Source organism: Peromyscus maniculatus, chromosome X (assembly GCF_049852395.1).
Source record: "Peromyscus maniculatus bairdii isolate BWxNUB_F1_BW_parent chromosome X, HU_Pman_BW_mat_3.1, whole genome shotgun sequence".
Taxonomy (NCBI): Eukaryota; Metazoa; Chordata; class Mammalia; order Rodentia; family Cricetidae; genus Peromyscus; species Peromyscus maniculatus.
The window spans coordinates 65736938-65751403 of record NC_134875.1 but is presented as its reverse complement, the minus strand read 5'-3'; the positions used below and the strand labels follow the sequence as shown (position 1 = coordinate 65751403).

At 33.8% G+C, this 14466-nt stretch overlaps 1 pseudogene; it reads left to right on the top strand.

Annotated features, from left to right (window-relative positions):
- Window positions 1-207: 207 nt before the first annotated feature.
- Window positions 208-7608, top strand: LOC102906428 (lupus La protein homolog; annotated as a pseudogene).
- The last annotated feature ends 6858 nt before the right edge of the window (window positions 7609-14466 follow it).

Sequence of the window (14466 nt, the reverse complement as noted above, 5' to 3'; positions counted from 1 at the left end):
TATCCAAACATCTGTGGTTAGTGAAGTCATAGATCTCAGAGGAGGATCTCTATAGCCACTTTACTAAGCCTGTTTAATTCTTATAATTCCTAACTCTATTGTAAATATTTATCCTTATACCCACAGACCAGTGCAGTTCTCGCTTCTCATCAAAGAAACTTCTTTTTAACATATGGAGACCACCACAGAAATCCACAACTGGTCAAAATGCAGAGAACAACTGACCAGAGGATTCCCAGCCCTGGGTCGTCCACCTATAATGCAATCCCTATATCTGAGGTCCAGGGAATAATGAAAGAAGGATTCGAAAAGATTGTAAGAGCCAAAAACCAGAACACCTCCTGTGAAATAGTACCTTTATACATAATAGGGAAGCTACATGCATGAAATCTCCACAATATGGCTACCTAAACAAAATGTGGAAAATGGTAACACAAATTGACATGCATGCCAGAATGGATGAGAGAAATCTCAGAAGGCCTCACCCCTAGATGAAAAGCTAAAGGCAATTAATAGCTGCTGAGAGAGGGAAAACGTCTTCTCCAGGGATAGGCTATTTAATTCTAAGAGGACAGCCATAAACACTTGTACATTATGATTGGCCTGTCTTCTGTTATCCCTTCCTTCCCTCCTTTCCTTTTATGTTTTGTTTACATTTATCAAACATCTGACTGTCCTAACATACTTTCTTTTCTCCCCTAAACTGGTACACATATACTTCCTATAGAAGAAAAGTAGAGCTGGGCCGTGGTGGTGCACGACTTTAATCCCAGCACTCAGGAGGTAGAGGCAGGCAGATCTCATGAGTTCGTGGCCAGCTTGGGCTACAGAGTGAATTCTAGGAAGGGCTCCAAAACTACACAGAGAAACCCTGTCTCTAAATAAATAAATAAATAAATAAATAAATAAATAAATAAATAAATAAAAGAAGAAAATAGATTAAAAAAAGTAGAAGATTGTGGAAAGACTTCTGCATAACATTTATTTGATACACACATATGTTCGTTTATTTTCATAAACCTTCTTACAGTTAAAAACCTATTTAAGAATCAGTTTTTCAAAAATGCTACATAATTTTTAGTCAACATATCAGCAACATATGAGTTGGATTTACTTTTCTTTGAGAAAGGCTACTTCATGTTATTTTAATAGCAAAAGGACCAAAAAATAAGTAAGGCTCTTTGTCATTTACTTTAATTTGTCATTAAGTATTTTTTCCTTTATGCATTTAAGTTGCTTTTAACATCATATGCCAGATTTGAAAACTAGAATTAAGATTTGAGTGCAGAACATAAGGTTTCTTATCTACAATTCATCAGGAAGTAGTGATTATATCTTACTGTTCCCTTTTATATTTCTTGATACACTACCACATCTGCTTTGTTGAATAAAGAAGTGTATGTCAGAAGTCACTGTTTCTTCTGGGACTGCAATCGTGGAGACAGTCATAGCAGCCAAGGAATGTAAAATGTGCTATTTTCCTGAGCCAGACTGTACTGCCAAAGTCTCCCAGAACCAAAGAGATTACTAATGACTGTGAGGGTTACCTATCTATGAAACTTTCATTGGAAAGCACTTTCTACAAATGTAGCCACATCCTTTCTTATCAATCATGCTGCGTTTATAACCTTCCATTTACAAATTACTGTTGAGTGCTTTTGACTGCAGTAGCAGTAAGTATGCTACATCTGAGAAAAATTTCATTTAGTGAACAAAATTTGGGCAACAAAGAACTGCCTGCCTTCTTCTCTGTAGTGCCTAACCTTCCTGTTAGCAGAGCAGTATTATTTGGTTAAAGTGACATCTAAAGGAAGCTCTAATGTAAGTAAAAGTGTATTTCCTACAAAAATAAAACCAACAATAGTAAGTAAAATGCCTGCCCACATTACTTCAGAGTGGAAGCAAAATGTAAGGAAGGCTTAGAAAGAGATGAAAAGCCACATTTTTTATGAGAGAAGAAGGAAAGGAAAGTATTTTTATTCTCAAATTTTTTGAGAATTCCTACTTCATATAAGTGTATAGATGCCTAGATAAGATAGGTAAAATAATAGTGAGGATATATGGAAAGAGAAAGGAGCCAAAGATAGTCCTCAAAATTGGTCTTGGAACCAACAATGTGAAATACCAAAAGCAAATCCCCTTTGGTTTTGTGTCTATGTTGTTATGCCATGTGTGCAAGTGTGTATGCATACCTGTCCATCCAAGTGTCAAATGTCCTTCATTGAAAATAGTTTATTAAGTACTGATAATTGGTAGAAAAGTTTTAAAAATAAAACTCCTTAGTTTCAAGCTAAAAATAAATAGGATTATAAATGGACAATAGAGGCATGTTATCTGTGAAAGGCTTCAAGAAAGTGCTAGATGAATTTGCATCCAAGTATATAGAAATACCTATATGTTACACACAATCAGCTCCAATTTTCAGCTGGGAGACCTTGCAAAATAAAAGGCTTTAGTCTCTCTTGACTTTAAGTGAGTAAAATTAATTTTCAGTTCTTTTCCATATAACATGAACATAATTTATCATTCTTTTTAACTGTTAGCAAGGTTGTATAACTTATGTACTGGTCAGAGAGGTATAGTCATTTAGTAGAAAGAATCAAGTACAGTAACAATTCAAGGAGTAACTGGTACAAACATGTCAACTAAAGAATAAAATGTGTAGTTATTAGAGCAGGTTTCTAAACGGAAAAACAAGACAAAAAACAGGAAAGAAACTGTATCTCAATAATCAAAGAAATTATTTCGGAAGGCAGTGAACTCTAGCTAAATTTAATGCCTAAATTCAGGGCATCAATTTCCTGTTCTATAACGATGAAGTTGAAATTACCAAGATTAGTTCTAGGTTCATAAAATCTCTTTTTTTTTTCAGATATTGTCCTAACTGAATTGTGCTCTCCACTCAAATCTGTATTTTGAAATCCTAACTTCAATTGTAGATGTTTTTAGTTGGAATCTAGGGGAAATAATTAGGGCTAGATGGAAGTAATTAAGCAGCATCCTCACAAAGGCAAGCTGACTATGTGCGAAGACGATACAGTTTAGTATACTACATGTCTAATAGATCATGGTAAAAACCTGTATTAAATGGAGTTTTTACACAGTACTGGTGGGAATTTAAATTACTGGAGCCACTATGGAACATCGTATGGAGATTTCTTGGGGATGCAAAATAGAACTACCATATGCTACAGCAATCCAACTAGTAGGTGTTTATCCAGAGAAAATGACATCACTGTATCAAAGAGATACCAGCAGTCTTATGTTTGTCACAGCACTTTTCACAAAAGCAAAGATCACTTTCTGTGATCATAGACATGTGAATGGATGGAGAGAATGTGGAAAATGTATACAACAACATATTATTTGACCATAAAAAAGAAAAAAAATATGACATTACATGAAGCACAAGAAATGAGCTAGAGACCATAAAGTTAAGTGAATTTAGGAGGCACTGAAAGACAAATACCAGATGATTTCACTTATATGCAGAATCTAAAATAGTCGAGCTCACTAGAATGAAATGGTGACTACCAGATGTCAGAATGGAAAGGGAAATGTAAGGACTTGAGGAATATTTTTAACACATACAAACTCACTGACAAAGTGTTGATATTCTAAGTTGTGTGTGATGGTATACATCTGCAATTTGATCACTCAGTGGGGTGAGGCAGAATATCATAAATTTCAGATTAGCCTTCTCACTATACATACACACACACACAGTTAACATTCTTTGACACAAATAATATAGTATATAATATTGTATATTATTACAAAGATAGCTTTAAATGTCATTTTGCTGCTTCAATCACAAAGAAATGAAAATGTGTGAGCTGATGCATAACAATATGTCTTGACTTGATCAATATACATACAATGTATAAATAACAGAAGAACATTTTGCTCTCTTCCATACAAGCATAAAATTGTTATATGTAAATAATTTTTTAAAATAAAATAATATTAAAATGTAATATGCCTGATAAGAATTTAATGGTAAATTGAGCAGCAATAATGAAAGTGTGGACTGTACTGTGAGAACAATAGGAGGGAATATGACTTCACACTAAATCAGGATAGTGCATGTTAAGGAGTAAAGTGACAGACAGATACCCAAAACCGAGCAACAACAAACATTAGACTGGGGAGTTAAAAGCTAAGTATAAATTAATGAAGCTTGGTTAGCAGGTCTATTATGTTGTGCAAAGCCTAGGGGGCACTGTTCACATTGCAGCATAAACAGTTGTACACTGAAGCACCAGGTGGTTTCTAATGATCCTGATTCCCACAGCATTTAGAACAACATTGTAAGATAAGTCAATGTTCTCAGAGCAAGGAATAGCTACTGAATTTTAAAGGTATATCCAGTATCTTACTAATTATGGCTAAAGTCTTGTGACCCAAAGCAGAAGAGGGAAAAATCTGAGCCTCCTGAAGAACCATTTCACTGAGGCATCTCTAGCATAGAGATTCAGGTGTTTGGAGCATCACTAGGTTACACTGATAGAGCAAAGCTAAAAAGTCAATAGAGCATTTTTCAGGAAGCTTTGAGCTCAACCTTACACCATTCCATTTACTTCAGATCAACAAGTCGTGTTTTGACTGTCTGATCAATAAAAAGAACACAGAACTCTACTTGGGTTAAAATCCCTGACTTTGTAGTCCCTATCAGTTTGATTTTAGGCGAACTGAATCATCGTTATGCTCTTTCTTTATGATAAAAATGGTAGTTTCTGTTACTAAACAAACTTTTGAGTTGAAAATAGTTGGTATTCACTTTTCCATTAATTTAAAAAAATAATAAAAAAATACCTATTAGAAAGGAAAAAATGTCTACTGGTTTGTGGAAGTTAAGGCAGAGCTATATAGCCAGTGAATTGTGGAGCTGGATTTTCAACTTTACAGCCTTAATATCTTTATCTTTATCTTCTTTATTAGGCTACCTAGTTACTGAATGTGTTTTTTTATCAGTATAATGAGGAGAGTCCTTTGAACTGCTACAGTTCAATCAGAAAAAAAGATCTTATGACATATAGCATCTATTATTATTTTCCACCTCTAACTACAACTTCTAATCACATGTCAGGGAGTCATGCAGTGAGAAATTTCACCCTTTGTTCAAGAGGATGAATTTCTTAGCAGTTACCACTGGAGCATTACTTTAAGGATGAACAATGAAAATAACCTATTCATGTATAAGTGAAAAAGACTGATGACTAAGACAATGCTAAATTAATAAAATGTTTTTAACTATCATATGTCCTCCTATTGAAAATTGCAGATACATCTATGTGTATTTGTGAGACATATACATATTTAGTGCTGGAAAGTATGAAGAAAGGAAAATCTACTGATAGTAATGTTAAATAAAATGGTATTTTTGAAAGGCTATATATTTCAAAAACCTTAAGGTTTTCTCTACCCATAACACAGTAATTTTCTTTAAAATCATAGCCCAGTAATTAATCATTTGTGGGGAAAAGCTATGTTCATTAACTTAATTGTATAATTACTTATAGTGTAAATAAGTTAAAAACAACCTAAATATTGAATAAAAGACAGTAGATGAATAAACTGATGAGATATGCAACTATCAAAAATGTGTTTATGTCACAGTAAAATCTTTTGGGTATATTTTTGAAGGGTCTACAATTTTATATATTTTTTAAATTAATCCATAGTAGTTATATATATTTAGTTATATATATTTGTGGAACATATTATCACACACACACACACACACACACTGTTTCACAGAAATTACCATTTCCATCTTCTCAAATATTTTCATATTTATTATTTATTCAGCAGGATACTTCAAACTCTGATAGGCATAACACATTTTGTAGTGTGTAGTTACCTTCCTTTGCTATAAAAATATTAAAAATAATCCCCTAAATCAACTATATTTTTGTACTCATGATCCAATCTCACACTATTTTTCTCTTCTAGACTCTTTAAAGTATTTAATGTTCTAGTCTAAGAAACCTTGATCTCATCCATTTTTGTTTCTGTGTATGGGAATGGAACAGGTAACATTTGTTTTTCTGTGATTGGATAATATCATTAATTGTGATTGCTCTGTAGTATATTCTTTAATAACATGGGAAAATACAAGCCTAACAGATTATGATCTAGTTGTTTACCAAACTTCAATATTCAGGAAGCTCTTCCGTCATTGTTCTTGAGACTGTGATGACTGTGGAGTCATAATCTTTGAATGTGAGAAATTTTACAGATAGCCACAAAGGCTGAAAATGGAGATATTGAAAAAATGGCTGCTGTGGAGGCTAAAATCTGTCATCAAATTGAGCATTATTTTGGAGGCTTCAATTTGCCGTGAGACAAGCTTTTAAAGGAACAGATCAAATTGGATGAGGGCTGGGTACCTTTGGACATAATGATAAAAGTCAACAGGCTAGCCGGGCAGTGGTGGCACACGCCTTTAATTTCAGCACTCGGGAGGCAGAGACAAGCGGATCTCTGTGTGTTCAAGGCCAGCCTAGTCTACAAAGTGAGTTCTAGGAAAGGCACAAAGCTACACAAAGAAACCCTGTCTCAAAAAAAAAAGTCACCAGGCTAAACCACCTGAAAATAGACTTTAATGTAACTGTGCAAGCACTGAGCAAATCAAAGGCAAAACACATGGAAGTGAGTGCAAACAAAACTAAAATCAGATCTCCATGAAGACCCCTTCCTGAAGTGACAGAGGAGTATAAGAATGACATTTAAAAAATCTTTATATTAAAGGCTTCCCAACTGATACAACCCTTGATGACATAAAAGACTGGATAGATGATGAAGGTCAAATACTGAATACTCAGATGAGAAGAACATTGCACAAAACATTTAAGGTGTCAATATTTTCTGTTTGAAAGTATTCAGTGTGCAAAGAAGTTTGTGGAGACACCTGGCCAGAAGTGCAAAGACAAGCCTGCTAATACTCTCTAAGAAAGATTACTTTGCAAAAAAAAATGAAATAAGAAAGCAAAGCAAAGTGGAAATGAAATTAAACCTAAACAAGAACATGAAGAAAGACACAAGTCAGGAAGTAACGAAACAAGATCTCTGGAATGAAAGATGGGATGTTTACTGAAGTTTTCATGTGACTTGGATGACCAGACCTATAGAGAAGATTTACATATCCTTTTCTCAAATCATGGTGAAATGAAATGGATTTACTTTGTCAGAGGAGCAAAAGAAGGAATAATTCTCTTTAAAGAAAAAGCTAAAGTGCTAAAGAAAGCCAGAGTGCACATAACAATAACCTACAATTAAGGAACAGAAAGATGACTTGGAAAGTAGTAGAAGCACATGTGGAAAAAGAAGCAATGAAGAAGTCATGGGGGACCAGCAAGAATCTCTAAGCAAATGGAAGTCAAAAGGAGGATACCACAGATTTATTAAAGAAAAAGGAAAGGGAGACAGACCTACCTGTGCTGGGGCACCCAAGGGAAGAGGACAATTTCAGAGAAGGACAAGATTCAATGATGAAGATCATTGAAGTGGTTTAGGACCAATTAAAAGAGACAGAGACAGAAGAGACAGAGAAGAACCTGCATCAAAACATAAGAAAAGGGAGAGTGGTGCTAGAGGCAAGTAGTTTAGTAAACAACATTTTTATTCATCTTAGTTAGATTTTAAGTTTCTTTTTGTCTTTCAAAGGTTTTAAAAAGAAAAGCAAATTAGGTCCACTTCAATGTCCACCTGTATAAAAGGAAAACAATTTTTTTTACTTGTCTTCTTTCTGTTGTTATACAAATGAAAGTTTTTTAAAATGTATAGTTCTATTTGTGTTTGGATGATTCAAATATGAAAAGGAAGATTCTTCATCTTAATTGCCTATGTAATATAAGAATGTATTAGTACAAACTTGTAAAATATATACTGTATAAAAATAACAAAAAGCCTTTCAATATTCAAGTATACACACATACACCCCCCAAATTATATGCACAAAAATATGAATAAATAAATGCGTTAACAACGGTTATCTCACAATGGTGAGATAATGGATTTTTCAAATACATTTGATAACATTTTTCATTATTCCAAATGAATCAACTTACCATTTCCAATTTTGATAAAATCTCAAAAAAACATCATGATTGAGGAAATGCAGTCCCAATTTAGCAGTTGAAATGTTGAAGAAATTATTATGTAAGTGTCATAACCTGTGCTTTATAAAATAATGTGCAAATTAAAGCTCATTATGGTCTTCCAATTGAGTCAGTAAGTATTCTTCTCAAAAGGAGATGGGTAGGATTCATCAAGAAAAAGATATGTATCACCATTACTGGTAGTGATACTTCTCTTGTTAAACAAATTTAGCAGTCTAACCTACACATTGACTGTTTAAAGCAAAACAAACATGAACATAACTAAAATCACTATGCAAATCCAATTTTCTAATTATGTATGGACAGGAAGAGAGCAAATTATCTTCATATTTGATGATTTTTCTTCATGTGGAATAAGGTATAGTTCAAATAAACATCAGGTAGGGATCAAAGCAAAAGACTAAACTATTATATGGTCAACAGAGTGAGTTCAGAGGTGAAAAAAACTAAATGGCAAAGCAAACACTGTAATTTCAGGTAAGCTGAGATATGTCCCATCTAGCTCTCTGTTGGGAAAATTATGTTCACTGTTTTATTACATTGTGCTTATTTTCAAGCTCTATTTTTCACAATATGAGTCCTTCCCGAAGGAGTTCAGAAATTGTTTCTACTAACCTAAATTCTATTATTCTAAATATATGCCTAATTTATCATTTGTTTAGTAGTGGACAATTTTTAAAATGGCAGTTTAATGTCAATGTTCACCGTGTGAAATCTATGAATTGGGTAACGTAGTTTGAATTGACTGGCTCATTGATTAGCATCTATTTGGTGAGCACAATCTCTGTGTTGTTGATGCCGGCCATTGTATTTAAGTTAAATAGGATGACAATCTGTTTCCCTTTTAACAAATATCAGCAAAATACAGTAGCTTTCCAAACATATCCCTATAAATATATAAATATATTCTTCTTTTGTGATTAGAAATTATCTAAAACACATACACAGTCTCAGCACTACAATCTTTGGTATTCACAGAAATGAGAAAATATAATTGTAGTGACTAAATATCAGCTGTTTCTCTTTTTCCTAACATCTACTAAGGGTAGTTCATTGCAATCTATGTTTGCAGTATCCAAATTGTTCACAAGGGCAATACAAGCCTGGGGATTAGAAGTCTAAAACTAAAGCTTTTATTGATCCCAAAGTTGTGGAGCAATTCTAGCAATTTAAAATTTGTTTTATTGCTGACATAAACTGAAGAGATATTTCAGACTTAATCAGATCTCAAGATCCAAGACTTTGTAACAAATATTGACTATTACTAGTAAATCTGTTTTGGGTATACAGACAAATCTAATAATTTGAAGAAGTATAATTTCTCCTGTTATCTCTCTCTTTTTGAGTCCACATACTGAATTGGAAACAATTAACAAATAATGAGGAAACCACCAAAATGCATATGGAATGTGCAATACAAGTTCACACTTAAAAAACAAATAATTACATAATTTTGAAACCATAGCCTTTATTTTTAGAACCATTTCAGAGGAATAGTCAGGGCATTTATACTGCACTTATATGAGTGAGCAACTACAGAATACTGGTCAAAATCAAATTTAGGAGAATTTGGTTACAGAAAACAGCTGGGCACAGAAACACAAATCTAGTCTCATGTAGATTATTGTAGGCATGTAAAGGACAGGAACTCTACCTAAATGTTTACAATGGCTGATTCTACTGTAAGGAACAAGCGTTCTTGATCAAAGGAACAAATTGATTTTCATGGATAGTAAAGCCTATGGAGACAATAGGCACATCTAGACAAATTAGAAAGATAAATAACTGAAAGAAATTTTGTTTTCCACCTGAAGGAAGAAGAGGAAAGAAGGAATCTCAGGAAAGAGAAGATGAACCCTCTCCCAGTCAAAACATCACCATATGTTGCTAATGCACAACAACATGATTCAATATAGTAAAAACCATGTCAATTAACAAGATTCCAGATTTTGTTATTGCTAAGCTCTGAGATAATTCGAGCTCTGATTCAACTTACATAGCCTCCTGGTACCTCATACAGTCTCTGGCTTAGACCAGATGATCACAAACTCAAATACCTAAAAGGACCAGATAGGCAATGTAAATTAGGTACTAAAAACATGCCATGTATCAGAAAAGTAAAACTCCAAACAAGAGTGCTACGGCAGCTGTTGCCCTGCATTAGAATCAAAGAAAGAATAGAGAACGATGGGACTATAAATTAAATAAGAAAGCCCCAGCTTGATACAAATAGAGTAGCCACTACTGAGCTTGAAATATCATTGTTTTTTGATAATACAGGCCTCATTTCACCAATTCTTATAATTCTATAAGTAAAACAAGATAACCAAGTGTGCATGCAACAATTCCCTCTTTTTCTATTAGCTACCAGTTTGACTCATCTTACACTATTTTGCAGGCCAGACAAAACAAACCTTTGACAGATCTGTCCTCCAGACAGCCAGTTCATAACCTCTTGCTCAGATAATTTGTAAAAGTTTACTGTGACATTAAAAAGATCCATTTAGTGCTCTTTTATAATTCTGACCTGAGATGCTGCTGATGTCACTTTTGTGTCAAACCTCTGTTCCAAATCTCCGTTCTTTAGCTGTCTCATTCACCTGACATCTTGTGATCACTGTCTTTTACACCACAATAATTGTCTCTGAACATTTAATGAGCCCTCATTTACTGACACAAAGATTCAATCCTGCCTACATAGTCAGACCATAACTGAAAGAAGCTGCAGGTGAGTTTTATGACCACTCAGTGTCCATAATCAAGAAGAGGTCAGAAAGCATCCTGTCACCTGTGATCATTCCCATGTCCCTTGGCAGATGATTCTGGCAAAGGAAGCATAGAAAAATGAAACTGTAGTTGAGTTCACAGGGAATAGGGCCACTCTAGAGCCAAAACAATAGTCGGAGAGTATGTCACTTTGTTATGGGTCTGTACTTGAAAAAAGGTTCTGTAAGGTTTTGTGCTCCAATAGCATTCATAGCCTCCTACAAGAATCTCAGAGCTCCCATAAGGCACCTTAGTCCACGGATGGCTTAAAAATAATTGCAAGAGGACAAAATAAAAAAGATCATATTCTGATGTTTACTAATATATTTGAGGTTTTGTCCCATGGAATAGCTGTACACATGGAAGCACCACAATTTATCAGCATTATAATTTGGCAGCAAGGTCAGCACTGCCTTAAAATATATTAGCTTAGTCATTGCTTCACCAATAAAATGTTAACTTCAAAAAGACCAAGACTACTCTGATAAAGTTTTGTGTACTGAAGAATATTATATGTTCTTATGTACTGATATGACGTAAAATTTGACTGTAAATTAAATTACAGTTTGCAGCAAACAATATAGGAGAAATAATTAGCATTTGGCAAATATAAATTGCTTTTACTTTGGGCAAGTTAGGTAGGTTTTTTTCTGATGCAGTTTGGTTCCCTCCTCTGTACAACACATGTGATAAAAATAATATCCATTATGTAGGACGGATACAAGGAAAAAGGCTATAATATTTTTCATAATGTTTTTCTCATAGAAAGGAAGCACTGCATAAAGACCCCAAAGGAGAACAGATGCCCAGAAAAGCCTATTTGTAAGCTATCTATTAAGAAAAAAAGCCCTAACAGACTCTGCTGAGCAAAAGATATGTATAGAATGAGACAGAGTGTATCAAGGAAAAGAACACATAGCTATAGGAAGGTTTTTCCTTCTATGTGCTGTTTATCTTCTAATCCTTCTGCCTTCAACATCTATAATTCTACATGCTATCATTTTAGGCTTATGATTTCCTAACTTTTCTTCAAGTTTCAGCTTAGGTGAACATGCCTAAGAATTGTATTCCATGGCCTGTGAAACCTAAAATTAGTGTTAAATTCTTTGCCAGATCACTTTACATATATTCCTCACTAAATTATCAAAATATATGTGCCTATATATACAGCATGAGTCTATGAGTGCTTGTATCCCTTTTCATACCATAAACTCCATAATAGTAGGAACTGTATACACAACCCCATGTCCCAGAAGAGTGTTTGACATAACTCTATACTCTATAATTTTAGATAAAATAATTGATATCAATATAAGTTTTAATTAAAAAACATCCATAGAAGTAATCAAGTTCACTCAAATTGACAGTGCGATTTCAATAATAGGCAAGCATTTTTATCCTGAAAGCACATTTGGATGGTTGGGCTGGAACATGGGAAGTAAACATAGTAGAATGAGAAGGGGGAATAAAGAGGTACTACAAGCCAAGCACAACACACACTTATCTCTTTCTCACTAATCCATTGTCACTAGCCTGTACTGATTGATTGAGCCTCTTAGATGAGCTGCCATGTCCGAAGATATCATCCTTTCATTTGTAAATCTATTTCAGGTGAACACACAGTACAGAAGCTAAATTCTGTGAGTTCAAGATTTCAAGATTTGTTTTCCTGAACCTGTCAGCTAAATGGCTCCACTTTTCTCTTCCAAGGCTTATAAACTGACAAGACTGACAAGCTTGCCATCTTCCATCTTTGGAATGGACAAATCTAGTAGGCTAAACTGTACAGAATATGTTTACACAGGTGACATATTCTTTTTAAACTAAAATAAGTAGACACCAATGATTTCATATTGGCAAACACCTTTCTCTAAGCCCTAAGCACAGAGCACACAATGTCCTGGCACAACACTCAGGATGGCATGTGAAGCTAAGGAGTTTAGCATCACCTTGACTCATGCTTGCAAAATGTTTGTTTTCCCACTGAAAAGTTGATGTTCTGAATTTTTTTTGATGTTTTCAATTTTAGGGCCTGCATTGTAAATTTTAAAGAAACATTCTTGTTTACTAAATTCTTGTTTACAACATTCTTGTTTAGTAAATATTACTAAAAATGAGGATATCAATATCTCATAGTGGGGTGAGGATAAGTTTTGGATTGTTGCCCTAAAAATTATTGAGTTCTCACTATGCTCCTAGTACTTGATATAGGTGATAGACAGAGAGGGAGATAGATAGTTTTATATTAACATATTTCACTCTTAAAATTTCCTTAAAGGCAGACATCATTGTTTTCACTTTGTAGCTGACAAAATTTCATTGACTTTACATAATCATTACCACACAACAGATAAGAAACTGGCCCAGAGTATAAGTTCTAGTCTATGTAACTCTAAGTCTGCTTATTACTTAAGGATAGACACAACAGAACAGTTACCTATATCAATGAAACCACTTGGATATCTTTCTAAAATGTTTTTGCTATTTTGTTATTCCTTGGACTTATTCTCATTCCAAGGAAACATTCAATTTGTGGTATTATTGAAGTATTTCCATTTAATTATACCACAAATGAATGACAGTTGTGACATCAAAAAGTATTAAAGAAAGCAAAACTGAAATATTTTGTGGAGTGAGAACTATAGCATATCAACATATTACTCATATCAAGTGTAATCTTTGACTTAAATAGAAGTTCTGTAATGTTAGACTGAGAAGGAAAATAAAGATTTGGGAAAAAAACAAGGATTACTCTTAGGAACAGAAAGAAAACCCTTATAGAACCTTGTCTTCATTCTACTGAAAAAAAGTGCACTGTAGTTCTGAGGGTGAAATATATAAATCTACCCAAAGATAAATGGATTAATATTTTCACCTACAATACATAAACTAACAATGTCACTAAAATCGATGCACAGCTTGGAAAGCTTGATTTATGTCAGAGACATTACTTCTGCCATACCTAACTCCCGAGGAAAGAAATACATATCTTGTTCCTATAAAGAGTCAATTTTTGGTGCTTATTAGTGAACAGCAATATGCTATTCTTTGTGGCATAGAAATAAGTGAATGTAGAATGTTACATTTAGAGATCTCAAACCTAGTTTGGAAACAGATCCATAAGCATTATTGTGTTAAAGCAATAAAGAAACAAGTGATAGTAGATGCAAAAATATGTTGTTTTAGAAATTAGAGAAAGTGTATGCACCAAATCTGGTACTATAAGGTAAGATTTCGTGAAGTAGAAAAGAACTGACATGATTTCAAATCTCTATATTGGACTGTTTGGCCTGCTAATCTTTTAACTGTCCTTTAAATTTCAGTTAAATAAACTTGCCTAAGCCTCATTTTCCATGGTCTTCTAAATGTCAGATCCTTTATGTTAAACTCTCTGTTATAATTCTTCATATTTTTCACATGTAATCATCAGATATTTACTTATGTATATATCATGATGTTAAGGAATGTTTTCTTCTCCCTTCATACCACAAACTCCACATAGGATGGAATGTATTTATTCCCAGCTCCTAGTTGAGTACACGACCCAACTGTTTATTTGATACTTATTAAGTGAATG